This window comes from Mirounga leonina, unplaced genomic scaffold (genome assembly GCF_011800145.1).
Source record: "Mirounga leonina isolate KUSES-001 unplaced genomic scaffold, KU_Mleo_1.0 Mir_129, whole genome shotgun sequence".
Lineage (NCBI taxonomy): Eukaryota > Metazoa > Chordata > Mammalia > Carnivora > Phocidae > Mirounga > Mirounga leonina.
This window is the reverse complement of record NW_023270323.1, coordinates 41,099,155-41,126,048: the sequence shown is the minus strand read 5'-3', so window position 1 is coordinate 41,126,048 and position 26,894 is coordinate 41,099,155. Positions and strand designations below refer to the sequence as shown.

At 37.8% G+C, this 26,894-nt stretch overlaps 1 protein-coding gene, 1 non-coding gene and 1 pseudogene across 4 annotated transcripts in view; 2 read left to right on the top strand and 1 right to left on the bottom strand.

Annotated features, from left to right (window-relative positions):
- Positions 1-26,894, bottom strand: part of FRYL (FRY like transcription coactivator) — a 259,607-nt gene that overhangs the window by 195,701 nt on the left and 37,012 nt on the right. For 2 of the 3 annotated variants that reach the window (XM_035005015.1, XM_035005017.1), the window contains exon 2: positions 26,496-26,671. The gene's annotated coding sequence lies outside the window, so the exon portion shown is untranslated. Of the gene's footprint in view, positions 1-9,434; positions 9,472-26,495; positions 26,672-26,894 lie in introns of all 3 variants that reach the window. The other variant, XM_035005016.1, reaches the window with a different exon arrangement.
- Positions 4,571-4,643, top strand: TRNAE-CUC. The gene has a single exon. It is a non-coding gene; the product is annotated as a tRNA-Glu (tRNA).
- On the top strand, positions 10,831-11,999 carry LOC118010887 (annotated as a pseudogene).

The window sequence follows — 26,894 nt, the reverse complement described above, 5'->3', positions numbered from 1 at the left end:
ATAAAAATGTGTTTTCTCTTCTTGTAACCACATTGTCAGAGCACTGTGTCATTTCAAGACTTGCCAGTGTTTGTCTAGAATTTTCAGTACCTCCTTAATAGACACACAACCTTCCTATTTCTAACTTTTACTTTTGATAAAATAAACATAGGTCTTTGGTTACCCTGGGAAATAGTTGGTTTATACCTCTCTGGCCTTCATTATGGGTTATAGTCATTTTTAGCAGGGGTGGGTTTTATTGTTTTTGTTTTGGTTTGGAGTTTCTTTCTGCATGTCAATTGTTTTTTCCATCTTGTGTCCATATACATATTACTTAACCTGGGACTCATTTTAACTCTTCTTTCACTTGATTAATTTGGAGAATATTTTATCTACAAAAAGAGTAATTTCTATTACTACTTTAATAATACTACTTTTGACATGGTTGAGGTCAAACAGGTTGTAACTGTGGTCATAGTGTACATGTAAGCAATGCTATAGTTTCTTATTTTAAAAGAAAAAAGTCATATAAACAAGAGTGACTTGCAGAGGTCAGTTGGTATTGGACAACATTGAAGAAACTAAATAGCCATATAGCACAAGCTTTGAAGGAGCAAGGCTTTAAACCTGCAGCAAGAAAAATGGTCTAGAAGCTTCCATGTGCAATAAATAAAGAGAACAGTGGCCCAGCTCTGGTGCTTGGGAGGATCTCAGGTCAAATGAGGTCCTCCAAGGACAGCCTTATTTCACTTCAGTCCAAAAGTAAAAGAGAAAGTTGAATGGGTGTTCAGATAGCACGTTAACCTCATTTCCTTTCCAAGCAGAATCACTAGAATTATAAAGAACAGAAATCTACAAATTTAATGTATCTTAATTGTAGTAAGACATTTGAAGTATAGGTCTCTGATACACAATGATACAGAAAATACTCTCAAGCAAACGGAGCAAAAATTAAGAGTAAATGAATCTCAGCGATGTTCATTATAATACTCTTAACATTAGTCTGTATACTTCATAATTTGAAAAGGAGAACAAGGCAGTTATGGTGTCTAGCACAAAGTAGATTTGAACCCAACATAAAGAATAACTTAATTATTACATAACTGATAAAAGGGCTGCTTCATAAAGAAATGGAAGTCCCTGCTTACTGTTTTTAAGGAAAAAGCTGTTAGAAAATGCCACAGAAATGGTTATCCCACTGGGTAAAAAGATTAGGCTGTTACTTCCAAGACTCCAACTCAAAACTCTAAATTTGACTTCCAAATGTATTTCTTACCCAGCTGACCCTTGAACTTCTGAACTGTCAAAAGTTGACTGCTGCTGACTTCTGAACTGTCAAAAGTCTGCTTATAATTTGATTCCCCAAAAACTGAACTACTAGGAGCCAATTGTTGACTGGCAGCCTTACCGATAACAGTTGATTAACAGTCTTTTGTAGGTTATATGTATTATATACTGTATTCTTACAATACGGAGAAAAATGTTAAGAAAATCATAAGAAAAACTACACTTACAGTACTGTACTGCACTTATTCACAAAAATCCATGTCTACGTAGACTGTACACTTGCAAACCTGTGATGTTAAAGGGCCAGCTGTGCTTCAATACCAAGAAATGTAGTGACTAGAAACTCATCATATTTCAATTAAAGAAAGAAGCCAGACTGCAAGATATGTAACCTATGAGGGCAAATTCCTGCCCGTCTATTAAAATTATTCTGGGAACCTCACCAGGCCTCAAAATAATGCAAAAGACCAAAATGATTTAAATGTCCTGACAGCCTTTTAGAATAAGGATGTGATCATTTTCAAATAAATTTAGAATAATCACAGCTCCTATTCACAGGAACAAAATAACTATGGAAAATATAAAATCCAGTAATTTTTTTAATCTGCCAAAAACTTTATAAAGTATGAAAGATCTACTCACATATAATCAAGTGCAGGTAGCAAACAATTATTCATATATCTTTTATGTCTGGTAAAAGTCATTAATATAAAAAACTTACAATCATCCCTTTAATTAAGAAAGAAAATTGATGATTCATAAAATCTACAGCTTCCATCATAGTTCAATTTTTGGAAATTCACTTTTTCTCTTATTTTAGAAATGCTATCGTTTTTACAATTTGTAAAGCAGGCTTGCATTGTACCCGTCTGTCATTCTTTTTAACCTTCTCCCAAATTTCAATTTTAAAGAGTACAGAAACTTATTACGCTGACTAATGTAATAACTGTATATGCTATATTACCTGCTAAAAATGCTGTATAATGGTACTGAGCTAAAATACAGCTTCAATGCAAAAAAAAAAAAAAAAAAATCTAAATTTCCTGCTGATAAAGCAACATTCTCTGCAGGTAAATTTGTCAACATTTTGTTGATTTTACATTTTTAGCCAGAATAGCAGTTGTTATCATACTACTTGATCTAATGAAAACAACTGGCAAAATTTTCCATTCAAAAATTTAAGGGGAGATTTTGTACAAAGGTTTCATTCATTGAATCAAACAAACACAGCACCAGGGCACAACATTTTCTAATATACTGATGAATATATATGGTTTAGAATAATTTTCCTATTACATTTCCATGTTGGCTTAGGAAAAAAAAAGGAATTCAATCACAAAAGTATCATACAAATGTTCTACCTATTTATCTAGATTTAAACACCAAGAGAAAAATTTTATTTATTTTAAGATTTTATTTATTTATTTGACAGAGAGAGCACAAGCAGTGGGAGCGGCAGGCAGAGGGAGAGGGAGAAGCACGCTCCCCACCGAGCAGGGAGAGCCTGACATGGGGCTCCATCCCAGGACCCTGGGATCACGACCTGAGCAGAAGACAGACGCTTAACTGACTGAGCCACCCAGGCATCCCCAAGAGAAAAATTTTAAATGTAGAAGCAGACCAGTAAGACATCAACCTCACTAAATCTGGAATGTATTCCAATCTCTAACTTCTACAAATCTATTATTATAACTACGCCATACATAAATGTACTGAAATCATACATTCAACAGATACTTATTAAGCAGACTGGCATGCCAGGAATCAGGGACAGAGCAGTGAATAAAACAGACAAAAATCCCTGACCTCATGAGACTTACACTCTAATAGGAACTTGAGTTTTTTGGAGTCATTCCTTTGAGAATCTGAAAAAAAACCGCGGAAGGCCTCTCCTTCCAAAATGCACATATATCCTTAACTTTGCAATGTATGAACCTTTCTAATCCAATCACTAATCATCGGTTAAGAACCCCTGATAAAAATCCTCCTCGTATTTATTTGCTATCTCTGCCATTTATAGTTTTGTAATTTTACTATTCATAGTAGAAAATACTTTTCCTCCATTAAAATACTGCGGCCTTCAAATTTCAATGTAATGTTTTCTATTTATTCCAACTGTACCTCTCACAAATTTCTAGGCTGTCAGTTTACCTTTTATCAATATTGGTCTTTCTAGAAAACTCGATCCTAACGTCTTTGGTAGCACCACAGGGAAATTTTCTGATTTCATTAATTATTCTCTGGACCCTCTTAAGTTAAAATTCCCCTCCCACTGCCCAAATCTTCTGTTAGTCTTTGAAGCAAGGTCGCCTACAGAATCTCTGGAAGAAGATATGCTCAAGAGAAACCACAACAAACCCTTAGTCATTTAACAGAAACTATCAACTAATTAACCAAAATGTTTTTGTTTTTGCTTGTCACAAAAAGAGTGACTCCTTAGGGAAAAGCAAAAGGGGGGGGAGGGAACAACAGAAAAAATGGGGAAATGTCTTTTTTATTTAAAACTACAACATCTAAAATACTTTCTAGAGTCATTACAGTCTCTAACCAAGGTGCTGTACCTTTTATATCTATAATTTTTAAAATTATAGAATGGAAGTCACAACTAAGTATGACCCTGAGGTCCTATCACGTAAAATATCAAAGAAATTGCATGCAAATGATATGAGTATTTTGTATTTTTATAAAACAATTTCCAATAAAAAGGTTGCTGGGCTAATCCAAGTTTTAAGTTTTTCAGAAAAATGAAAAAGTAAATGGCCACCATATAAACTCCGAAGTTTGTCTCTCCTCTTTTCCTCTAAGAGAAGCCTGACTTTTATAAGAGCAACTATGAAAGCACAAATTCCCCTTGGTGTTTAGATGATCTATTTCTCCCAAATTTATAGCCCCCAAACAACTTAAGTTTAAGGAGGAATGATCATTTGTCATCTGCAATCTCACAATTTGTATCAAAAGCTTTTAAAATGTTTTATATTCTTTGATCCAATAATTCTAAGACTTTTTTTCTAGGAAGATAATCAGAAGTACACATACAGATTTATTTGCAAAGATGTTCACTGTACCATTATTTCTACGGGCAGAATGCTGCAGGGGAGGCAGAGAACAAACACAAAGCACCAGATGAAAACGACCATGGTATGCTCAGGAAATAAAGTGTTACCCATCAGTTAAAGAACACTTTTTCCTAATATGTCACAATAGTCACCATATATCTTAAAGTAAGAAAAAGAGAAACAGAACAGTATTTAGATTATCTTTCCAATTGTTGGGGAAACTACATTTAGAAGCAAAGAACATGGGCACCTGGCTGGCTCAGTCGGAAGAGCATGAGACTCTCAATCTCAGGGTCATGAGTTCAAGCCCCATGGTGGGTGGAGAGATTACCACAAAAAATAAACTTTAAAAAAAAAAGCGGGACGCCTGGGTGCCTCAGTCGTTAAGCGTCTGCCTTCGGCTCAGGTCATGATCCCAGGGTCCTGGGATCGAGTCCCACATCAGGCTCCTTGCTCAGTGAGGAGCCTGCTTCTCCCTCTCCCTCTGCTGCTCCCCCTGCTTGTGTTCTCTCTCTGACAAATAAATAAAAATCTTAAAAAAAAAAAGCAGCAGCAAACAACAAACACAGGATAGAATCAACTTGGCAAGGCACTCAATCTGTGTCCCCATTGCCTCATCTACAAAATAAGGATAATAAAACCTCTTACAGCTATTATGAGAATGAAGTATAAAAGATGAAAAATGTTTAAATAGTGATTGACACATAGTAAGTACTCAATAAATGTTTGTTTATTAATTTACATCACATATTCTGACAGACTGATGTGAAACACTTCCAAAAAAAGTAATGAAAAAATAAATATCAGTCATAATTCTAACACCTAGAGAGAGCTGCTACTAATTCATGTTAATATCTGGGTTAATTTCTTCCAGGTCTTTCAATATGTACTAGATGTTTTATAAAATTGGTGTCACATTGTATCATTTCTAGCAATTACAAAATATAGTATTTTATAAATATATTACATGCATTTAATCATTTCACTATTATTGAATGAGGTTCAATTCTTCACTGTTACAATATCGCAGTAAATATCTTAACTGGCACTCTTTGTATACATCTTTTAAATTCCCTCAAGAAAGAATCTAGAAACAGAATTTCTATCTCAAATGGTGTGAAATACACTTGGCTTCATTACTCTACTGACCTGTATGGAATGCAGACACACACTAGGTATTCAAAAATGCCGATTTCTCCTTTTTCTCCAGGGGCACTTAAGAGATATTAAAAATATTAATTTGCTTTTTCACTGTTACTTTTCTATTGTTTCTTGGCACAACTGCTCATCAGGTATTTCACTTTTTTTATTTAGCCCATTTAAAGGATCTCACCTTCCCTTTATATCACTCTAACATCCCCAACACAATTGGAGTATTCAGAACTTCAGTACCTTCCCCAAAAGGTGAAGATTCTACTTTATAGGTCTAGAAATGAAGTCCTGGTCTTTCAGAAACACCTCCTGAAATATTTATGGATGATGTTTCATGACCAAATTGCATCAAACTACCTGGGAACTGGAGAAAGGGAGTGGGAAGAGGTAAGAGAGTTGATAAATGTTGAAGCTGAGGATGGGCACATGAACATTCATTCTGTTATTCTGTTTAATTATTTTTTTAATTATCTTTGGTGGAAGAAATTGTTTTTAAATCTTTAAAAGATATAATTATTAAAATCTATAAAACAATTATAAGTTTAGCTTGTACCATAGGTCTTACAGAATAATTCAATGATAAAAAAAAAAGCAAGACCAAACATATTTAAGCCAAATTCGGAAGGGAAGTAAACAACTACAGTATTTAGAATCTCTCAGTTATACTTGCCCAGTAATTCCCACAGATAAAAACATACTACAATGCCTTTTTCCAAACCATGGCTTCAGCATACCAATCCGATTCTCCAAAACAATATTAGTATTTATATTGTGCATTACAAGAATACAATTATGCCTCTGTATGTGCCCACATGAATATTTGATAAGTAGTTTTATTATGTACTAGCATTAAATAATCCAAATTCTCTTGGTGCTTAAATCACATCTTGGTACCAAGTTAGGCACATCGTAAACAACACTTACAGATTAACAGATCCACCGAAGTGGTTTTTTGTACCGAAGTGTTTTTTGTACCCGGAGGCAGTGTAATAAAACAAAACAAAACAAACAAACAAAAAAAAAACTACCTCACTGCATGTCTTTTATTCAGATGAACTATGGTAAAATATCACCCGTGTATATTTCTACCTGTGTATATTTCTATCTGCATAGAAAACAGTTTACCTTGATGTCAGTTCATGATAGCAAGAGAACCCTGCAAAAAGAATAAGTCACATATCTAGGGATAACTGTATCAGTGGCTGCTCCCCAGGTTTAAAACAAGGGTGAAATGGACAGATTAGAGAGATGTTTCCAAACTCTTCACTGCCGTAAAAAAATACATTGTATATAAATGTACTTATAATACATTTTATATAACAACCCAGTATATATGTGTGTGTGTGTGTGTGTATATACACACACCTACAGGATACGCTTGAAATAATAATCTGCAATACACTTTGATAAGTCTCCAAACTATTTTTAAAAAGTGTTATATTCTAGTCACCACCCACTAAAACAATTTCTTGAGTTCATAGTTTTAAATCCCTATACTTAAAAAATGGCCTGCATGGCCTCCTGCTTACTAACAAAGGAGATGGAAGAGAGTACTTGACAAGCTACACATTTCATGTCAGCCAATCATCTGCCTGCTTGAACTCTCTCCCTTGCACAGAAAATGACATTATTACAGGTCTGGGAGGATGGGAAGGTGGGGGACAGAAGACACTGAAGTGGGTTGGAATCAGAAGACTGCTGCTTGCGCGCGCGCACACACACACACACACACATACACACATCCACGAGAAGATAATCTCTTACATTTCTTCCTGTTTTAAAATTCTGTGGTTATGGTTGGTTAAGCGTCTGCCTTCGGCTCAGGTCATGACCCCGGGATCCTGGGATGAAGCCCCACATCAGGCTCCCTGCTCAGCAGGAAGCCTGCTTCTCCCTCTCCCACTCCCCCTGCTTGTGTTCCCTCTCTTGCTGGGTCTCTCTTTGTCAAATAAATAAATAAAATCTTTAAAAAATAATAAAAAATTAAAAAAATAAAATTCTGTGGTTCTAAGAATTGGCTCTGAGAGTATGAGTCCCTAAAGAAATTCATCGTTTCATCTCCCAGAGTGCCTACCAAACTGGCTTTCATAAAAATAATAAAGCATTAAATAAAAATTAAATTCAACTGGGGCACCTGGGTGGCTCAGTCGTTGAGCATCTGCCTTTGGCTCAGGTTGTGATCCCGGGGTCCTGGGATCAAGCCCCGCGTTGGGCTCCCTGCTCCGCAGGAAGCCTGCTTCTCCCTCTCCCACTCCCCCTGCTTGTGTTCCCTCTCTCGCTGTGTCTCTCTCTGTCAAATAAATAAAATCTTTAAAAAAAATAAATTCAACTAATATGCAAACTAAGCATAAATGTAAAGGTTTCCATCATGAAGTGTATGTTGTCTACACACATATTAAGTGTAAAAAAAAAAAACAATGCTATTGTATATTATTTGAAAACTCATAAGCATAAAAATGTTAAAATTTATACTGTGTATGTCTACGTATGTATCTGTATATATAATATCGATGTCACAAAGCAAATACTATTCTTGTTACGTTGTCCATAAAGGTATAAAACAATTCACTGTAAAATTATTCTAAAACTCAGAATCAAATTAAACACTTTTAGTTTCATACTTGTTTTTCTCTACCTCCTTATGATATTAATTAGTAAAGAAATTACCAAAACATAGGCCCTGTACAAACAAAAAAATAACAGCAGATGACTGGGCAATATAAAACTTTCATAATTCAACCATGATTTATAGTACTCCAAAGTTCACCAGTTCGTGGTTCAAATGATCTCCTCTGCTTTTGTCTTAGAAAGAGCTTTTCTCCAAAAAAAATTCAATGACATCAAAGTTTCTGCCTATATATTTTTTTAACTTTCAATAAATTATTACAGTTTAATTGAAGTGGGGGGAGAAAAAAACCTACATAAAGGACTTTCAATTTTAAATCCCAATAAAACCTTTTATAGGGGTACCTGGATGGCTCAGTTGGTTAAGTAGTCAACTCTTGATTTTGGTTCAGGTCATGATCTTGGGGTCCTGAGATCAAGCTCTACATGTCTCCATGCTCAGTGCAGAGTCGGCTTGGGAATCTCTCTCTCCCTCTCCCTTTGCCCCTCCCCCTGCTCTCTTACACTCTCTCTCTAAAATAAATAATCTTTTTAAAAAAACCTTTTATAAATAAGGACAACAAAGCCAATCCTTACACCTTTTATAGGATATAAAATGCCATGTGATGCAACGAAAGACCCTTTTCTCATGACAATATGAAAATTATAACACAACTTTCAACTTCTTTCCATTAGATTTACCTAAAATCCCTATTACTTTGAGGTTTGGAATTACTTGGGGAAAAAAAAATAAAAAATTTAACGTAATTAACATAATTTCTGATTTTTAAATGAGGAAAACGTTTACAAATATGTTTTCATTACTAAAAGAATTACGTATTTTTTTTATAAAGATTTATGTATTTATTTGGGGGAGAGACAGAGCACGAACGGGAGGGGCAGAGGGAGAGAGAATCTCAAGCAGACTCTGCCCTAAGCACGGAGGCTGACCTCAGCATCCTGAGATCATGACCTGAGCCGAAACCAAGAGTTGGACACTTAACCGACTATACCACCCAGGCACCCCTAAAAGAATAATGTATTTTTTTTTTTTTTAAGATTTTATTTATTTGACAGAGAGAGACACAGCGAGAAAGGGAACACAAGCAGGGGGAGTGGCAGAGAGAGAGGGAGAAGCAGGCTCCCCGCTGAGTAGGGAGCCTGATGCGGGGCTCGATCCCAGGGCCCTGGGATCATGACCTGAGCTGAAGGCAGACACTTAACGACTGAGCCACCCAGGCATCCCAAGAATAATGTATTTAAATGAGCAATTCCAAATTTCCAGTTCTGGTTAACATTTCTCACCTTTTCCTGGATTTCTAAATTTAAACTACTACTAACCAAAATTAAACATACCTTGAAAAAGCTTCATGGAGAAGGACTTGAAATGTCCCTTGAAAGAAATAAAAGAAATAGAGAATTTGCATTGGCATAAGAGAAAGAAATAAGAATGGGTATGATGGGGGTGGTACAAGATACAGGATGGGATTAGCTTCTCTCGAGGTCTTTCATTAAAGAATTGTTAGAGATAACATCCAACGATATCATTGCACCAGTTAATGAGGAGTCTCCACAAGCGACAGGGAGACATGCACTTAATAATGACTAATGGTCAACCCTTAGCTCCCTGGACCTGCACTAAGTGGTACCTTCACACACACCACCACCACCATCCAGGAGCTTACAGACCAGTCAGAAGAGAGAGGTGCACGATGACCAGTTTCAGGTGCTTTGACAAAAGTTACCTAAATACATTCAAGCTACGATCAGGTACAAACAAAGGAGACAATCATCAGTTTAAGTGGAAGAGGGGACAGGAAAGACCTCTCCGAGTAAGTGGGTCTCACCAGTGGCCAGAGACTCACTGTATCGACAACCTACAACTCTATGAGCAGCTTTTGGCCTCTTTTTGAGGAGCTGGCTAGCTGTTGATTAAAAAACAAAAACAAAAAACCAACCATTTAAGTAACCTGTTAAGGCTCAAAAAAACATGACTGTAGGCCTGTGAGCCAGAACTTCCCTGTGTGACAAGCTCCGAAGCTGGGTGCTATCCCATACCATCCTAGTTACACAATGGTGCCTGGCTTTATCCCAGAAATGGTTATCTTGGGGATGCCTCCTCCCCATGTTGATGAAAGGAAGTATTGTGTAGGGTAAGGTTTACACTGATTGACAGGTCCTCTCGCTCTAGAAATTTATAAAAGATAATAAGTAATTTATTCAGATCAAAATCCTCTGTATGGAAAATAACACATTTCAAAGTTAGTAACAAAACAACATTCCAAATGAGTTTGGTCACCATGGATGACCATATAGAACATGCCACAAAGCTTAATCCTTCACATTCCAGTACATCCAGTAACTCTAAAAGGATTGCACACAAAAGTCCAAAAACCCCACCCTACTCTACCAATAGGCTTTATTCTTCACAGCGGTTAAGTCAGTCTAAACAAATTACAAATATAGGAGGGTAGAATTCAGAATTGGTTCACTGTACCCAAAGAAATGGTGCCCTAGAAATCCAAATTAATTAAGTAGCCAATAAGAATAACAATAACAACCACTAATTACTGAGGGCCTACTGTGCATAAGGAACTAGGTTAGGTGCTTTACACACATCACTTCATTTTAATCCAAACAAACCTATAATTTCTGTAAATGTTCAACTTTGCAGCTATGGAAACTGACAAAGCTACTAAATGAACTAAGAATACTGCTCATCTGGATTCTTTTATCTTTTAAAAGAATAAGCAGAATAAGCCGTTATATGGAGTTCTATGCAATAAAGTTCTCAACCTATAATGTAATTATGATTTCAATGTTTTTATATTGATTCTGAACCTCAGAACAAAAGCTAGAGACCTCTCAAAAAAAGATTTAAGCATAGTTAGGTAAACTGTGTGTTAATTATTTCATAAAGAATAAATCTGCCTTATCGAAAGTAAAAAAATGGGAGGGGGGGTGGAAGCCTGCTGTGGTAGGAGAAGCCATTAGGAAGAGAAATCTGGTGTTCCTTAAGATGGCCTGATATAAAGGAGTCATGCTTCTAGCCAACCCATGCTCCCAGAGCTGCCCTGTAGCTGCCTTGTTCTTCAAGTGCAGGAACCATTTGAAATATCAGGAATGGAAGCCAATGTGACCATCCCAATCTGGCAAGACAAGCTACATGGGGCTACTTGCAGTTTAGTGAGAAGAACTGGGACCAAGCTGTCCCTGAAAGCCATGTCCCTGGGCACCCTTTGAGACCCTGCCCAACATGTCCAACCTATGTCCTACTCTGGAGGACATCGCCTGGATAGCTCAGATGAAGAGGAGACATATGCCCGGGTCAGGAGTGACACACAGCCCCTGAGGCATACCTGGAAGCCGAGCCCTCAGACTGTCATGCAGCGCAATGCCTCAGTGCTCAACCTGCAGGGGTCCGAGGAGAGGTTCCTGACCTTGAAGAAGCCAGCCCTGCCAGTGCCCTAAGCCACACCACAGAACTGCAAGATGAGCTGAGCCACCTGCACAGCCAGATTGCTAAGACAGTGGCAGCTGATACAGCTTTGGGTTCATTAACAACAGATGTCTTATCTCCAGGAAGTTTAAATTTCTCTTCTCCCTTACCTTGTTTTAGGATCTTCAACCCACTGTACAACTTCCCTTGTCATTAGTGACATCCCCAAGGAGACCAAGGTAGAGGTCCCTGAGCTTCCATCAGTCCCCCTGCTTTGTTCTGCCAGCCCTTAATGTTGCAAACCAGAACACAAGGCTCCCTGCGGCTCGTCTGAAGAGGATGACTGTGTCTCTCTGTCCAAGGCCAGCAGCTTTGCAGATATGATGGGGATCCTGAAGGACTTTCACCAGATGGAACAGAGCCAAGATCTAGCTCTTATAAAAACCTCAGGAAAAAAAAAAAAAAAACCCTTAAGACAATAGAGGTAAGTAATCTACCTGATAAAGAGTTCCAAGTAATGGTCATAAAGATGCTCACCAAACTGGGGAGAAGAATGGATGAACACAGAACTCCAACAAAGAGATGGAAAATATAGGAAGTACTAAACAGAAGTCCTAGAGTTGATGAACACTGTAACTGAAGTGAAAAATACAAGAGAGAGGTTCACCAGCACATTAGATGAAGCAGAAGAAAGGATAAGTAAACTCAAGGACAAGGCAGTAGAACTCCCCCAATCAGAGGAGCAAGTAGAAAAAAAAGAATGGAAAAAAAAAAGTGAAGATAGCTTAAGGGACCTATGGGACATCATCAAATTGACTAACATTCTCATTACAGGGCTCCCAGAAGAAAAGAAAAAAAGGGACAGAAATCTCATTTGAAAAAAGAATGGCTGAAAACCTCCCTAACCTGGGGACAGAAACAGACATCCAGATCCAGGAGGCCCAGAGAGTTCCAAATAAGAAGCCAAAGAGACCCTAAAAACAGCAAGAGAAAAATAACTTGTTTTGTAAAAGGGAACTCCTATAAGACTATCAATACATTTTTCAGCAGACAGTTTGCAGGCCAAAAGAGAGTGACATAATAAATTCAAAATGCTAAAAAGAAGAAAACTTCCAATCAAGCAAAGTTACCATTCAGAATTGGAGAGAGATTTCCAGATGAGCAAAAGCCGAAGGTGTTTATCACCACTAAATCAGCCTTACAAGAAACGTCAAAATGACCTCTTTAAGCTGAAAAGAAAGAGCACTGATCAGTAAAGGAACACATATCAAAGAGTAAATCTCACTGGAAAGATAAATAAAAAATAATAGATTCATCACCTATTATTAACCTTAAAAAGACAAAAGTAGTGAAAATAACTATGAGTACAATAATTAATTAAGGAATACACAAGATAAAAAGATGTAGGTTCTTTCAGCGCATGACCACCCACTGCCACGGACTGCTTTCTGCTGCTTTGGTGCCTCGTCCAGAGCCAGGGCCTGAGGCTTGGCCTCCTACGGGGTGCAAAGCACCCGGTTTCCAGATGCCTATGGGAAGGAGCTCTTTGACAAGGCCAACAAACACCACTTCTTACACAGCCTGGCCCTGTTGGGGGTGCCCCATTTACTGCTAGCCTCTGGAACCACCTTATTCGGCACCAGCTTTTACTACCAGGCTCTGAGTGGAGATCCCAGTGCCCAGACTTTGGCCCCTGTGGGAGGGAGCCTGCTAATCTTGGGCTGGCTTACCTTGGCTCTTTGAGCTTCCTTGCATTTAATCTCTGGGTACTTTTTTGAGAGTTGGAGAAGGGAGAAGATTAAAAGAGAAAGAAAAAAAAAAAGATGTAAAACGTGACATCAAAAACGGGGGGGAGGAGTAAAAATGTTGAGCAAATGCGATCAAACTTAAGTTGGCAACTATTTTATCAACTTAAAATAGACTATTATAGATATAAGTTGTTACAGTTAAGGCTAACCTTAACTACAAAACAAAACATACAGTAAATATACAAAACATAAAGAAAAAGGAATATAAGCATACCACTAAAGAATGTCATCAAACCACAAAGCGAGCAAGAAAAGAAAGGAACAGAGAGGAACTAAAAACAGCCAAAAAACAATGAACAAAATGGCAATAAGTACGTACCTATCAACAACTATACTTTAAATATAAATGGACTAAATACTACAATCAAAAGACATAGAGGCTAAATGGATTAAAAAACAAAACCTATATGCTGCCCACTAGAGACTTCCTTAGATGTAAGAACACATACAGACACTAAAAGTGAAGGGATAGAAGAAGATATTCCAGGGGAACTAGGGTGGTTAAGCATCCGACTATTGATTTCTGTTCAGGTCATGATCTCAGGGTCCTGGGATCAAGCCCCACATTGGGTTCAGAGCTGGGCATGGAGCCTGCTTAAGATTCTCTCTTTCCCTCTCCCTCTCTCACTGCCCCTCCCCTCTTCCCCACACACAAGCACACACTCTCTCAAAAAAAAAAAAAGAAAAAAAAGGTATTCCATATAAATGGAAACTAAAAGAAAGCTGGGGTAGCCATACTTATATCAGAAAAACAGACTTCAAAACAAAGATTGGAAGAAGAGAAGAAGAGACAAAGGGCATTATATGATAAAGGGGTCAATCCAACAGGAGGATATAACATTTGTAAATACTTATGAACCTAATAGAGGAGCATCCAAATATATAAAGCAAACATTAACAAATATGAATGGAGAAATAGCCATACTATAATAGCTTGAATACCCCACTTCCATCAATGGATAGATTATCCACAGATAATAAGAAAACATCAACCTTAAATGACATGTTAGACCAGACAGACTTAACAGATGTGTGTGTGTGTGTGTATAATATATACATACAGAACATCCCATCCCAAAGCAACAGAATATACATTCTCAAGTGCACATGGAACATCCTCTAGAATAGATCATATGGTAAGCCACAAAGCAAGTCTGAATAAAGAGGACTGAAATCGAATCAAGCATCTCTTCTAACCACAGTGAAATGAAACTAGAAATCAATTTTTTTTTTTAAAGTTTAAAAAAGAGGGAGAAAGGAGAAATTATATTATGGCCAACAAATCACAGAGATTTGTTGCTTATTTTAAGACTAAATTCAATCTTCTTCTGTTCATGTCTTACTATTAATTTAAAAGTCCTAGAACAACTTTATAAAGGAAAGTGACATTCCTCTGTTTTAGCCAGAGTTCTTAAAATAATCTTTAACCTAAAATGTTTCCCAAAGATGGGTGCTCAATTTAAACACTGGTGGTAATTCAATCAGCTGCAAAATTCAGTTAGCAGTCTCTACATTTATAGGGAAAACCTGACAAAGTATACAAGTATCAATTGCCACAGCTGTGGTTTAAAATGAAACTTTCCCCCACTCCACTTAACTCATCCTTTTTCTCCTAGCCCCTGCTATGCCCCTTTTCGTTTATTCCTGTTTTATGTTGAGACAGTACTTGGTCCCTGGCTCAGTTTAGTGGAGAGTTCAGGGTCATCAGAATAATACCCCTGGAATGCTGCCTCTGAATCAACTTCTCAATTTAGATTATGCTCCTCTTCCTAAGAATCTTGATATACATCCAAATCATAATAAGGCTAGATGTAAATACTAACTGGAAGATTTATTATAATAAAGCAAAAAAGAAAAGAAAAAAATTTTAAGCTTTCTAAAAACCTAATACCATGTACAGTGTAATAAATAAAAATAGACATAATTATACTACCTTTGCTGAGCCTGACGGTTTATCAAGTGAGGTAATGAAGGACACAAACAGTGAATAAGACAGATCTATGACCTTATGGAATCTGAGATTCATCCAGTTCTAGGACCATCCCTCCTCAACTGTCCTACAAGGAGAGTGTTGTAGAAAGTTCCAATATGGCACAAATGGGACTCATTACAAAATAACAATGCTTATCTTTTAATAGATTGGGCTTCTGGATTAAGGTTGTGATTGTACTGGAAGCCGGAATTCTCATGGAGGATTGGAAAGGAGAGAGGAAACAGAAGTGGAGAGTGCAAAGCAAGGAACTGAGTCACTCTCCCACCTCACCAGGTTTTTCACCCTCGCTACTAGTTACATAAATCCTATGTGGAATGCAATATTTCACTTATGACAATTTTATTACTTAAGCTTTTCATAAACCTGTCAAACCATGAGCTACATGAAACATTTTTGTTTTATAGATTCTCGGTTTTAAAAATAAAAACTTTCATCACTCCAAACTAAATGCAATATGAGTGAAGATCACACTACCAAATGATGATTTGATTCTTACCTATAACCACCTGCCCCAGTTAAGGTTTCAAAGTAATTTTTTTAAAAAAACCATACTGCAGAAACTAAGACTTAATGTCCCAATTTCATCTTAAGGAAGCTCACTAAAAATTTCCATGAAGATATTTTTACCTTAAAATAATACAACCCAAACACTTCTCTTTAGTTACTATTGCTACAACAACAAAAATGTGAAACGTCACTTTAGGAAATTTACTTTTAAAATAGGTTTAAAAGGTTTAGTCCCCCACTGCATTTCCAATGATAAAAAGAAATCCCATTCAGGATGGAATTATTAAAATTATTATCATCTCCCAATCATTTTATTGCATCAATACGTAAGAAAACAAAAAAGTCATTTATTTCAAGAGGTGATCCAAAAAGACTAAAACTTACATTAATATCAGAAAAGTGCCATGTGAAACAAATCTATATAAACCCCATTTCCATTATAATTACAGAGAAATGACCTCAGATGAGAAGGCAGCAGTGGATGTAGTACAGTTACACAATACTGAAGTTACACTAACAGACAAAGTGACTTAACCTCATTTATAGGAGAAAAGGGAGAGAGGGAGAGGAAAGAAGAAAGAAGACCTGTAAGAATAAAAAAAAAAAAAAAGATGGAACACAAAAAATCATTTTTGCAAGTTTGCAAGCAGTAAATGAGAGTACTCTTCCCAAAAGAAACATGCTGGCCTGCCCTGATATATATAAACAAAATCACATATGAGAATCAAATATACTAGTATTTGTCAACATGCAGACTACTGCATTCAACCTAGCAAGACACCTGATTAAAAAATGAGCCAAGTGGAAGATTAGTCCACAAGATACCTCGGGTAAAAGAAGAGATTTAGATATACTAAATCTACAGTCATGATTTTATTGGCCATTCTCCACCACCACGGAAATCAAATACTGAATGCTCTAAATATGCCATTTCCCTCCCTCCCCACCGGAAGTCATAAGAGCTCTCTGATATTGCCATATAAACATATTTTCGTCAAACTAGTATAGACAGTTTAAGTATTACTTGCTGTTCACTGAATTGTAAAGACCATTTCAAAAGGGAAGTAAGAGTTTCCTATACCTGAAGGTTTAATACGAGATGTTTTTTAAATTGTATTTGAGACTTGTCTCTTTTACAAGAGATTCTGATAAGTGATCTACCACACTGAATGCTCCCTAATTTCATACAATTCAACAAATGTCTATTGAGTTATCAGTTACAAAAATAAAAAATACATGCTTCTTTGCACTCCAAATAAATACATGAATATTTCTGATACAACAGACACTGTGACAAATTTTAGAATTGACACATCAAAAAGGGAAATAGAGTATGTCGGTTAAAAGTCAACCTGACTGGGGTGCCTGGGTGGCTCAGATGGTTAAGTGTCTGCCTTCGGCTCAGGTCATGATCCCAGGGTCCTGGGATCGAGCCCCACATCAGGCTCCTGGCTCAGCGTGGAGCCCGCTTCTTCCTCTCCCTCTGCCTCTCCCCCTGCTCATGCTCTCTCTCTCTCTATCTCTGTGTCTGAAATGAATAAATAAAATCTTTTAAAAAAAAAAAGTCAACCTGACTGAGGAGATTTAAGGAGGACTGGGGAATAGTTAGGATCTGAGGAGAGCCTTTAGGGAAAAGAGAGAGAAGATAGGGTTCCAGAAGCAGAGATGTCATGACAGAAGATGAGCATGAGCTAAAGAAAAGAGGTAGAAACATATCAGTTTGGTTGTCTAAAGGAAAGCAGTCTCACTTGGAAGCTTAAAGAAAATGATAGAGCCTCCAATTTCAGGTGGGCTTTCATTTTTCCACAATGAGGGAGTGTATTAGTCAGGGTTCAGAGACTACAGAGAAACAGAACCAATAGGATATATAGAGAGATATATAAGAGATTTGCTGTGGGAATTAGCTCAAGTGATTATGGAGAAGTCCCATGATGTGCCATCTGCAAACTGGAGAACCATGAAAGCCAGTGGTGTAATTCAGTAGGAGTTCCACGAGGAATTGAGACCCAGAGAGGTCAATGATATAACTCTCATAACTCTCATCTGAGGCCAAAGGTCAGGGGGCGGTCAGGAGGGCAGGGGGTTGCTCTGTGTGTAAGTCCCAGACTCCAAAGGCCCAAGAACCTAAAGCTCAAATGTCTGAGGGCAGCAGAAGATGGAATTCCCAGCATAAGGAGCTCGAACAAATTCACCCTTTCTCTGCTTTTTTGTTCTGTTTGGATCCTGGGAGGACTGGTGATGCCCACCCACAGCGGTGAGGGTGGATCTTCTTTACTTAGTCTACTGACTTAAATGCTAATCTCTTCTGGAAACACCCTCACAGACACACCCAGAAATCCTGTTTACCAGCTCTCTGGGCATCCTTTAGGCCAGTCAAGTTGACACAGAAAATTAACCAACACAGGGAGCTGCCACAAGTTTTTGAGAAAGGAAGTGACATGAACAGACCTGTGATTTCTAAAAGTTACCTTCTGAAGCAGATAGGAAGAAAGACTGAAAGAGCAGGACCAGTTTGTAAAAACCTACTGGAGTAGTCAAGAGAGAACTTCCCGAACAAAGCCTGTGGGAGGCATGGACAAAGCACTGAAGTAGAACTCAAAGAATTTCACTTTGAGAGACCAACACTCTTCACAAATACTACTACAGCCTCCTCACCAACTTGCAAGATCCCTTCCCAAGCATTCCCCCACCCCAGCCAGAGTGATTGTTTTACAAAGTAAACCATATTGCATCTCAAGGCCCTCCACTCCTCCTCCCTCCATGCCAGTCAAGCGGGCCTTTTCATTTTCTAGAAGTTCAACTTCTTCCCTGCCTCAGGACCCTCATGCACTGCTTCCTATATCTGGAAACTGGCACCTCAGTGTTTTCCACCAGGTGAACCCTAACTGGCCTTCCAATCTCAGTTTAAATGTCTCTCTCTCAAAGAAGCTACCCTCCTAACCCCTCCAATCTAGTCACATGCCCCAACCTTTAAATTCTCTCTTGAAATATGAACCACAAATGTAGACACGGGTTTGTGTTTATATTTGATTAACACCCCCCCTCCCCCGACTATTCCCTGAGAGGCAGGACTATGACTATTTGTTCCCTAGTGTCTGTACCCATAGTTGGCACCTGGCAGGGGCTTAATGAACACCTGCTCAATGATAAATACACCAGAAAAGATCACTTCAGGTGCTCTGCTGGGAAAATGATAATGCCATTACCTAATAAAGGGAACACAGGAACATCAAGTTTGGGGATAAAGTGGAATTCTATCTAGGGAATGTTGAGTTGAAGGGATTAGGTCTGAGCTGTACATGTGGAATCACCAAACAGTGAAGAATAAATGTAACATTGGAAAAGGAGAAGCAAAATAAAGCAAGCAGATCAGAAGAACTTCTATCTAACTGCCAGGAAGAAGAAAACAGACAAAAAGACGGATATTCCTGGGCGCCTGGGTGGCTCAGTCAGTTAAGCGACTGCCTTCGGCTCAGGTCATGATCCTGGAGTCCCTGGATCGAGTCCCACATCGGGCTCCCTGCTCAGCAGGGAGTCTGCTTCTCCCTCTGACCCTCTTCCCTCTCATGCTATCTCTCATTCTCTCTCACTCAAATAAATAAATAAAATTAAAAAAAAATAGATATTCCTAATATGTAAAAGGCTTATAAAGTAGAAAATATCAACAAACCTAGAGAAAATGAGGCTAAAAAAAAAAAAAAGACAGTTAACAGAAAAAGAAAAGCACATGTGCCCTAACCATATTAAAATATATTCAGCCCAATATGTACCTCAATGTAAATTTGGTGTAATATTATCTTTAAAAATTCATTAACTTAAGTGTCTAAAGATAAAGAAATTTTAAAAGTTAAAAAAAGATATTCAGGGGCGCCTGGGTGGCTCAGTTGGTTAATGTCTGCCTTTGGCTCAGGTCATGATCCCAGGGTCCTGGGATCGAGCCCCGCATCAGGCTCCCTGCTCAGCGGGAAGCGTGCTTTTCCCTCTCCCTCTCCCTCTGCTGCCCCCGCTTCTTGTGCTCTCTTGTGCTGTCAAATAAATAATACCTTAAAAAAAAAAGATACTCAATTTCACTCATAAGGAGATGGAAATTAACAACAAGGCTATTCCATTCAGCAAAAAAACAAAAATTTGACAACACACTCGGATGCCAAAGTTACGTATAGACAAATAGGCACTCTCACACATTACTGATGGGAACAGAGAGAGAGAGAGACATGAGGATAAACCCGGCAATATCTAGTAAGACTGCATACTCATTTACCCCTTGACCCTGCAATTCCACATCTAGGAATCTGTCCCAAATATACAATGGCAAAATATAAAAAGACATGTATATGCACAAGGCCATTTATAGCAGTACTATGAACAAGAAATTAGAAACAATTCAAATGCCCACCAATTAGGAACTGGCTAAATGAACTATGGTCTATTCACTCAATGAAGCTATAAAAGGAATAAGTAATTTACTACTAAGAAGGGATCTCCAGGAGCTATTAAGTTAAAAAAGTAAGGCATACAGCATTCTATGTGAGAAAGGAAGAATATTAATATATATTGTGCTTATATTTAAAAAAAAAAAACAGAATGGAAGAACAAGTTTTTAGAATGCAAGTACTTAGAAGGGAAAATAGAGAAACCAGAGATGGAAATCGGACTCCTTTGAATAAATCTTGTTTTGCAGATTTGACTTTGGAAACATGAAGCTGTTATACAGGATTATAAAACAAAATTACATTTTAGAACAATTACTAAGTATCAAAATTAAAATATATAAACTTAAATGTATATCCAGTTGGTGGCATAGCTGTACAGAGAACAATTATTAAGACCCATTTAAACAGTATGGTAGGCAACCTCTGAGAGGGGACCCAAGACCCCCACACTTCCTGGTATTCACACCCTTAGGTAATTACCTCCTCTTTAGTAGGTACTGTATTTAGAGACTTGTTTCTAAGAATAGAATGCAGCAGAACACCCATGTTCACAGCAGCATTTATTCACAATAGCCAAAAGGAGGAAACAAATGTCCATCAATAAATGCATGGATAAATAAAACACAGTATATACATACAATGGAATATTATTCAGCCTAAAAGAAGGAATGAAATTCTGACACGTGCACACAGATGAAACCTTGAAGACATTCTGCTAAGGTGAAATAAGTCACAAAAGGACCAATACCATATGATGCTAATTACAAAGGACCCAGAGTAGTCAAATTCAGAGACAGAAAGTAGAATAGTGGTTGCCAGGGGCTGAGGCAAAAGGGAGATGGGGAGTTAATAATACTTAATGGGTCTAGAGTTGTGGTTTGGAAAGACAGAAAAAGTTCTGGAGATGGATGGTGGTGGTGATTATACAACAATGTGCATGTACTTAATGCAAATGAACTATACACTCAAAAATGGTTAACATGGTATATTTCATGTTATATATTCTGTATATATATTTTTTTAACACAACACATTTTTTTTTTAAAAGAATGCAGAATATGTGATGGGCTGTCACTCTAAGAACAGGTTTTGAAAAGGCCATGGCTTCCATTTTGGACATCCTTTCTCCTTTGTTCCAACCTAACAACCAGCTGCTGCCCTGTTATTAAGTGCCCTGGGGAGAAGCCCAAGGAACTCGTTTCTGGCCAACAGCTAAAAAGGATTTGAGACCTGCCAATAATGACCTGACTGTGCTTGAAAGCACCCCCAAGGGCTCCTTTGTGCCCCCTCCAACTGAGTCTTGGGATGAATGCAGCCCCAGCTGACACTGAGATTGCAGCTTTATGAGAGACCCTGAGCTAGAGGCACCGAGTTATGCTGCACCCTACAGAAAATGACCCACAGCAACTGAGATAAGGTTTGCTGTGCTAAGCCACTAAGTTTTGGGGTGATTTGTTACACAGCAATAGATAACTAATACACACAGTACTTTGACTAAACATTCCTAAGGGAATGTGCCCCATATCAAAAAAGAATTACAAATTCCATTGCTGGGTACATATCCAAGAAAAAAAGCACCTATATCCACCAAAAGACATGTACAAGAATGTTCACAGCAACTTTATTCATAATTATCCCAAACTAAAAGCAACTCAAATATCCACAACTGGAGAACAGATAGATTGTGGCATTTCACACAAATGGAATACTACACAGCTATGAAAAAGACAAACTACTATTTCACACAACATTGGTAAATCTCACAGACAAAATGTTGAGCAAAAGAAGACAGAAAATTTTAACACTGGTACTGCTATTCTAAGACTTCTGTGTGTATAACATACAGAGGTACTCAAAATGAGGAATTATGAAATGTTCTAATGGTATTATTCCTGGTGTCACTGGGAACCAGGATTCCTAGCTGAGAAAGATAGATATAAAATAAAAAAAGATTGAGCAAAACTCTTATAGAGCTGAAACAGAATTGGAAGTATCAGTATGAACTCATGAGGTTCTCTATCTTAAAAAAAAAATTCTCCCCTAATTTTGACTACTGAAAATACCTAGAAACAATGATCAATCCATTAGAAATGAGAACCCCTAGAGCCCAGAGTATAGTCTTAAAATCCTATTCCCCAGTAAAGGAATCGGGGTCCCTCGGGTCCAGGGATACCAGGCATAGGGAGGAAATGTACATGATGTACCTGGAACTCCTTGTCATACCAGATAATCAAGAAGCTATCAAAAACTACTAGAGCCATGTCAAAATAACTCAGTAAGCAACTTTAAAAGGCTCCGACTGACCAAAGTTTAAATAATTTAAGCATCAATAAAAATAATGCATTACGTTTAAATCTAAGAGTCCTTAATGAGTCTAGGGGAGAAGGGGCAACCCTAACTGATCACTACTGCAGAAGGCTGATATAAACAACTCATTGTTTTGAAACTGGTAAGCCAGGGGACTATCAAGCTTTTCCCCAACCTTTCCTATACAAACTATACAAGTAGGTAACAAATAGTATATGAGGAACAGTTTCTCTTTATAGAAGATTTCACATGATAAATGAACAGTAAAGCTATAATACTACACATCACTATCTTGCAACCCCTAATTATTTAATAGACCTAAAGCAGGGAGTCCATCACCTGTTTTTGTAAATAAAGTTTTATTAAAACACAGCTACACTCATTCATTTACATTTTATCTATGGCTGCTTTCCCATTTCAAGGACAAAGTTGGTAGTTGCATCAGAGGAAACCAGATGGCCCACAGTGGGTAAAATACACACTATCAGGCCCCTTACAGCGAAAGTTTGCCATCCCCTGATCTGAAGCATTGAGCACAAATGTCAACTAATCAACATTAGAAGAGGGAGAACTAAAAGCTGTGTGCACCAGACACTTGCCAAAACACACAGACTTGCCAGAAGAAAGTGAACCTGAATCTGAGTAAGTCTCTAGATCCAAGTACCAACTAATAAGAAATACAAAGGACAGAGGAGTATGTTCAATCACTTCACAGGAATGTAATCAGGAGCATCCACATCTATGGGACAAAGACCCAATTTGTCAACAAATAAATTTTAAGTACAAGGACAACCTTAGGAGAAAAATTAAAATTGCAATGAAGGGAGGGCTTATCTAGATGCGGATTCAATCAAGTCAACTGCTTTAAAAATGTATAAAAGAATCAAAATTACCACCAACTGGATATTTTATTACATTGGGATTGTTGCTGTTTTTTAAAGGTGATAATGGTATTGTAGTTGTATTTTTTTTTTTTTTAAGATTTTATTTATTTGACAGAGAGAGAGACAGCGAGAGCAGGAACACAAGCAGGGGGAGTGGGAGAGGGAGAAGCAGGCCTCCTGGCAAGCAAGGAGCCCAATGCGGGGCTCGATGCCAGGACCCTGGGATCATGACCTGAGCCGAAGGCAGATGCTTAACGACTGAGCCACCCAGGCGCCCCTTGTAGTTGTATTTTTTAAAAGAAGATCTGCTACTTTAAGAATACATACTGAAATAAAATAAATTATATGATGTCTAGGATTTGCTTTAAAATGATACAGGAGTGGGAGAGAAGTCGGTGGGAGATAGACAAACAATTTGGCAATGATTTGATAATTATTAAACCTGAGTGATGAATACAAGGGGGTTCATTACAATAGTCTATTTTTATATAAATTTTAAATTTTCCATAATAAAAATTAAAAATAAAGCAAACATTTCTTATTCAGACACCAAAAAAAATCTGAAGTAAAAAGAAGAATAGGTCAGAAAAGTGTGTTAGATCACCCCAAAAAGCAACTGGACTGTGACAAGGTATGGATCTTTCAAAGGAATGATAAGAAGCCAACTTTGAAAAGAACCAGTTCAGGGATCAAGTAAATGATTGCTGAGTAGATCCAAACTTAGTCATGTGTCCTTTTCCAACTATATCAAGCATCTAGAACTAGGGAGGAAAGGATATATATGGCAAAGGAACTTAGGTTTGAGATTTGGTAAGGCAGTTACTCAGAATTTTTAAAAGGCAAGAGAATATAAGATGCAAGAATGATCATGGAGTTTGGGTAAGAGGAAAGCTAATGAGGCTAGGAAATAGCTCACTTGGTTAGAAAAACAAAAAAATGCCAAGAAACTGCAAGTCATAATAAAGACTAAGAACAGATTTGAGAAGTGGGATGTGACAGAGGGTAATGATCATGACAGGAAACTTTCCAAAACCTCAGAAACAGAAGTGTTCCAGGTGATGGTGAAGCCTAAGGTAAGAAGGGGTGGGGTGTGAGCAGTATGTAGAATTTTGGGGCTCCAGTCCCAGTGAACTAATGCTGGTTAACTAACTGGTTTCAACTACCTGCCAAAGAATCACACCCTTCTCCCAAGCTTATTTCAAAAGGTTATCTGTATGTGTAAGGGGCCCAGGACCGGAAGCTCTGGTCTAAGATGTAGTGATCCTGGAAAATTAGTAAGGTGAAAATGATGGAGGCTAGGCAGACAAAGAAGCATGATGAGAGCCACCAACATGATACAAGAGACAGAAAGGGAGTATCGGAGTCAAATAATGGAAAATTCCAGAGGTCAAGAGAAGAATTAAAATGTGGAGAGAAATAAAAGACATCAAAACAAAACGATTAATTGAAAAATGTTCGGTTAGTGGAAGCCTTATTGGAACTCCGTAATTCAAAGAATATAGTCTAAAAATCTATCAAAGGGGTTACAGAAGAAAGGTATCCTCAAAAAACCAACAATCTACCAATTTGTTCATTACAATCATAAAAGTGTTAGATGTATGAAAGCACCAAAACACCTTATAAATCATTTAGTTTAATTCACTCATTTCATAGATGAGAAAACTGAGCTCTACTAAGGCTAATTAACTTGCATTCAAAAACACAATGCAATTAATGATTAGAACTAGGGCTAAAACGTACCCCATTCTGCACTCAACCTCCCTACCTTGCATCCTCACCTAACACCATGGTTCCATTTGGTGACTTCTCTACAGTGCTAAATGTCATTATATATTTCCATGCATCAAGAGCAGGCATTTGGTAAATATTTGTTGACTAACACTCAAAATAAGCCTACTTCAATAATTTTCTTTTAAACGTCTCCTATAACAGCAACTGGTTCTGCTCAATTTTATGCCTCTGCCCCACCCCACCCCCACCCGGCCAAAAATGTAGAGTAAATCTCAGGGACATTCAAAAACCATGTTGGCTAACTAGCATCTATGCTTCCAAAAACTGTTAGAATATGAAAAGGCACACATAGTGCCAGGCTAAAAAAAGAAGAGTCAGCATCACACACCTCTCTTATCATCTCCATAAATATGTAACTACATAATGTACATCAATAGGAATTAAGACAATGTTCTTGACCCAGTGGACTCCACGTACCTAAATAGATAGGAAAAGACAGTAACGGGATGAACTACCCAACCTTCCAATAAGGGATTAATGGAGTACATATAGAGTACATAACGTATACACACAGTTGTTTATATATTTTTATATTCTTTATAAATATCAGATATTATACTGGACCTAGAATCTCATATGGAAAGAATGTTTTGAAGCCTCCAAAAATCTGATGTTGCTATTTTTAGATGTGATTTTTAAAAATTAGCTAAAAAAAAAAAAAAAAAAAAAAAATGCAGGTATTACTCATCTGTGAGAAGAGAAAGCACAATAAAAGGGAAGGCAATCCCCCCCCACAAAAAAAAATTGTTTTCACAAAGTTCTATTATTCTGTTAAAAAGTACATATCCTTGGGGTGCCCGGGTGGCTCAGTCCGTTTAGTGTCTGGCTCTTGGTTTCAGCTCGGGTCATGATCTCAGGGCCCAGGGATGGAGTCCCGAGTCAGGCTCAGTGCTCAGCGGGGAGTCCCCTTGTCCCTCTCCCTCTGCCCCTCCTCCCCCTCGTGCTCTCTGTCTCTCTCTCAAGTAAATAAAATCTTTTTTTAAAAAAATAAATAGAAAAGGGGGCGCCTGGGTGGCTCAGTCGTTAAGCGTCTGCCTTCGGCTCAGGTCATGATCCCAGGGTCTTGGGATCGAGCCCCGCATCGGGCTCCCTGCTCTGCAGGAAGCCTGCTTCTCCCTCTCCCACCACCCCCTGCTTGCGTTCCCTCTCTCATTGTGTCTCTCTCTGTCAAATAAATAAGTAAAATCTTTAAAAAAATAAATACATAAATAAAATAAATAAATAAATAGAAAAAATAAAACGTACATACCCTTACCACTTAGAACAGGTTGTTGAGGCACAGGGTTTGTAGAAAAGACACCAATTTGGGAAAGGATCCATCTAGAAGCTTTTTCAGTGTGGAGCTTGTACTTTATAGGCACACGAGTGGGCTCGCTGGTGCAAAGCAGTAGTGATTCACCATGTACAAAGCAGAATATGGGATGTTAAAGGCTGGAAGACAAAAAATGAGAGAAAAGAAAGAAATATGGTTATTAGTAATACCCATGTTTAAAACAGAAGTTGTAACATTTTAGCAGTTTTCATAGAATATCATTATTGAAATTAGTTTTTATCACTGAGAATCTAGACAAGAAGAACTTTCTTGCATAAAAATCTCAACTACAAAGGGAAAGACTATCTGGAGAGAGAAAACAAAATGAGAATTAGTCTTTTG